This window comes from Vollenhovia emeryi, unplaced genomic scaffold, assembly GCF_000949405.1.
Source record: "Vollenhovia emeryi isolate VEMERY1.0 unplaced genomic scaffold, V.emery_V1.0 DF939130.1, whole genome shotgun sequence".
NCBI lineage: Eukaryota > Metazoa > Arthropoda > Insecta > Hymenoptera > Formicidae > Vollenhovia > Vollenhovia emeryi.
The window spans coordinates 100,536-105,339 of record NW_011967236.1 but is presented as its reverse complement, the minus strand read 5'-3'; positions in this window follow the sequence as shown (position 1 = coordinate 105,339).

Below are 4,804 nucleotides of genomic sequence, written 5' to 3'. Positions count from 1 at the left end.
TCGCTAACAGCACGTGATATCGTTTGGATGTTCTATTCTAATACTTTAAATATGTATGCACGTACCACATGTAATATATTACTTTGAGACAATCTCTTGTAAAATTTATTTCCCCCCTATTTATTTTTACTAAAAAATATATAAATTAAACAAAAATCTTAGTAAAAACACCAACTAACAGTTAAGTATAATATCGATATGCATTATAATTTTCTACTCGGCAATATAACTGTGAGGATCTATCCGTACATAATGTTTGATACAAATATGAATTATAATTACTCATACTAGATCTTAGAAATGATTACGAGTCCGTCTCTGACCTGATTAAAAAATGTATGAAAATACTAATTCACTGTTAAATCAGTTCAGAAATATGATGGTAAGCATTTAAATTTAATATGATTAAAAAATCCTAGTTAACATGTCATTTCAAGCATGTGTAAAATATTTTATATATGTATATTTGTATTACACTCATAATGTATCACAGACGTGTATGTATGTACGTACGTACATACATATACACATATAAAAGCTATTCCGTAAAAGCTGTACGCTCATTGGATTATGCGTGGCCGGTAAGACGCGACACGCGAAGCTCAGTGGAAATACACCCTTAGCGTTTCGTTCATATTTCTTATGGTTTCTGCACACAGAACGCGGAAAGGCTTGTTGCGGAATAATTGTCGCTATTTTTTTTTTATCTTGTCATTTAAGAAGAGACAGGGAATGAATTAACCATGAATTAACAGTTAACCGATATTTGTGAAACTGGCTCTAGGTTCGTAATCTGTTCTTTATAACTGGACTAGCTGCACTAGTTCAAAGCTTATCTTTTTCCTTCCACATTAGAAGGAGAAAGATAAACTCTGTACTAGTGCAGCCAGTTAGAAGTCAGCTACAATGAACAGACCGTAGGTTTGTTCGTGTTACTTGCATCTGTTGCACTTATATAGAATCTTCGTTTGCTCTCTCCCTCCCCAAAGCCAAATTTATACTCTTAAGTCTTTCCCATTGCTCCTATTGCCATTTATTTATTTTAATTATTAATATCAATTTTATATAATTATTTTGTCTGTAACAAAACTATACAATTATATCCCCCTGACCCTGCTTACTCGAATTCCTACCTACCCGCATTCCAATTTATATCCAATCCTATGTATCCGTTTTATTACCTACGCGTGTCAAAACTTAACAAATCTACCAATTTTTAATTAAAACCGCGACCCGATTTTATTGGGGATATGATTTTGGATTTTTACTCGTGCGCGATTGAGATTTAAATTATATTTTCCGAGTCTCGCATACATGCGAGAAAATATGCAGAAGAAAGACCCACCCGATTAAAAAAAAGCAATTTTATATCCAATACATAAATACATATATTCCATATCGTGGTCAATGCGGACCACTTACTTCGTTGAATTCGCCTTTCGTTGGGCCAGATTGGACCTACCTTTCGTCGCTCCTGGCCATATGATCTGGTCACATTTTGACCAGACACCAATAGGAAAGAGGACAACTCTTTCCATTGTCGATTTATCATTATCGACAAATATTACACGTTCGATTCGAATAATGAGCGAGCGTCGAGCGTATCGAATACGATAAAAAAATTAACTAGAAAAATATTTCCTCGAATATTTCTTTGTAAAAAATGGCTGTGTAAAATTAATCGAATATATTTTCAATATTCCGCTATTTAACTCCGTTATTTAATTTAAAATATGGACCGGTTGTTTCTTTGTAATTGAATTCTTTCGCGAAATCTCAAGTCAAATATAATATTAAAAAAATTTATTTTACGTTACATGTGTACCAATTTCAATAATATCCCGAGAAAACTTGGAATTGATAATAATGTGAATAAAATTTAAAAATTAATAAGGAAACTGTCTCGATACAAAGCCGATTACAAAAACCGACCGCGAAAACCGACCGCGAAAACCGAATATACGTGTGACAGTATCGTTTATGCAATACTACCATGCAATACTACCATGCAATACATTGAATCCGGAAAATTATTCTGTGGGTGCACCCTCAGAAAAAATTTGTATTACCGAGACAAAAATATTCTTGACGCATTTCTATTTCTCACAAGTTCATTTAGTATAAAAATAGAAGAATCCTCGGTTTCACGATGTTTATTCAATCTCATATTATATTATTTTGTAAGTAATATAAATTCGAACATGAACACATAATGGGCATGGATGAGCCGTGAAATACTGTTTCACGGCTCATCCATGCCCATTATGTGTTCATGTTCGAATTTATATTACTTAAAAATAATATAGTATGAGATTGAATGAATATCGTGAAACCGAGGATTCTTCTATTTTTATACTAAATGAATCTATCCAGAAACCATAAGAAATATGAATATCAATATCATTATGAAACAATAAAATAAACGTATGCTAAGATAAATGTAATTAATGTTCATAAAATTCTTTTGTTAAAGAAATTTGAAATATGTCAAGCGATAAGATTATTTCTGTCTCTCTTCCGTTTTTATTTATAAATACAAAATTTTTATGATAAATATTAAATAAGAAACCGGCGTGCCATAGACGAGCAATAAATCGACCAATAAATGCATGATATTCAGGATTCAATGTCTATCTAATTCAAGTCTATACATTTCAATATGCTGAGAAATAAATAAAATACTGAGAAAAATTTCTATCGGTTAAATTGATAATTGTGCTTCCGATGAAAAATTAATCATTTTTTCTGATTAAGTTTTCCGATTAAATTGTGGATATATTCGATGAAATATATCTAATAAAATTGCAGTTACTGCACTGACAAAAAAATACCTTAATCTAAAAAAATATTACTTTACTGAAGAAAATTATTCATTTAAAAAATTATAAACAAATTAAAACATACATTTCTTTAATTTAAGTATTTATTAAATATCAAATAGTAGATAATTTTTAATTTAAAAAATTTTACTTTGATTCTATCAAATGTTTACCAAAAAGAAGTTTTACAGCGAAGAAAATTGGATTTCTTATTTGAAAAAAACAACGATTTCATTTAATTTTTCTCTATCTCTCCTCTATTTTAATTATTATCTATCTCAATCTTTAGTTGAATGTAGAAAATGTAATGATATAAATTAATTTACTTAATGTAATACACAAACTTACTTGAAATTTGATATCTTTATTTAAATAGAATAAATATTTACTTTAGTAAAAAATAATTTTAAGTAAATCTATTTACTTTGTTTAAAATAATTTTTTTGTCAGTGCGGTGAAAATTTAATCGAACAAACATATAAGTTTGTTAATAGGCAATTGAATTAGGTAGGCCAAGATATTTTTCTCATTGAAAGTAATGAATCTATGATATTTTATACATTTGTAATATACGGTCTATTTAATATATTTGCGTACAATCGGAGATGCATAGTTTGTTTTATTAATAATCATAATTGATAAAACAGTATATTTTTCCCAGGTGTTCACATTAGTTTATTAAATATCGAATAGTAGATAATTTTTAATTTTATTTACTACTTTACTTTTTACTTTTAGATAATTTTTAATTTAAAAAAATTTTACTTTAATTCTATAAAATGTTTACCAAAATATAAGTTTAACCGCGAAGAAAATTTCGTTTATTCCCGGAGAATTTTGTATAGCCATCATAGATTCATTACCATTGTATGATAAACTTTACTTTTCACTCACCCCACAGCAATTGCGACGCCTCATCGTCCTGCAACGCACAAATGGAAAATTCAAATTAGTATATTTGAAGGACGCAACGTTAAGAAAAAAGGCCTAATACTTTTTCACGAAATACACGCGAATACCGTTACTCGCGGTACATTTCAACTACCGTGAACAAGGGCTGTATAATTTCCGGAGAGAAATCTTCCGCGAACGTAAATTTTCGTAGAACAGGCAAAAAATTCCTTTGCTACTTCGTACGCGCAATTGTTTCGGCCGGTACTCGTGGGCGTTTTTTTTGCCAAGGGCACAGTGTAACACAGCGAATCGTTTCATCCTTGTTTAACATTGGCAACAACCGTAAGGACGTAATACGTAAGCGTAAGAAAATCGATCGATCACAGTCGAGAACGTAAGGCAATAACGCAAGCAAATCCAATCTGTTGATTTTCTTACGCTTACGTTTTACGCCCTTACGACATTTTTATGTGTGAAGGCCTTTACACTGTATCACATTGTGTCCTTGCTGGAAAACGCCCCGTGCGAGTCGTTCGAACGGGGGCGAGTCAAGTGAACAAAGAGGAGAGCGAAAACAATCTGCGAAATGGAGTTAACATGAGAATAATGTATGGACAATTATATTCACCTGAGGCTCACTGCGATGACGCCCGATGCCTCTCCCAGACCGCCGCTTCCTCTCAGATTGGCACTGGCACGACACAACACGACACTCGCGAAAGCGGAGATAATTACGATCGCGTCACTCCCGGCGCTATTCGTCGCGGACTCCATTGCCACGAGAGCAAGAGACGCGATCGCGCGAACACGATCGATGGCGTCGCGCAAGTTGGCGGGAACGTTTCGGCGAAAAATGACCGCGGGGCTCACCTCGCGCGTTTCCCCGAGAAAGGCGAACGCGGGCGTGAACGCGGGATTTCGCGCGAACGTCTCTCTTGCCGCGCGTCACGCGTGAAATTCTACAATCGCGAGACATGAACTGAAATCGCGGCCCGGAGTGTTCGCGTCGCGCGAGGATACGGTCGGTACGACAGCGACGATGCGGCACATTCCCGGCTTCTCGCGAGATACGCGTCTCGGTGGATCGTCGA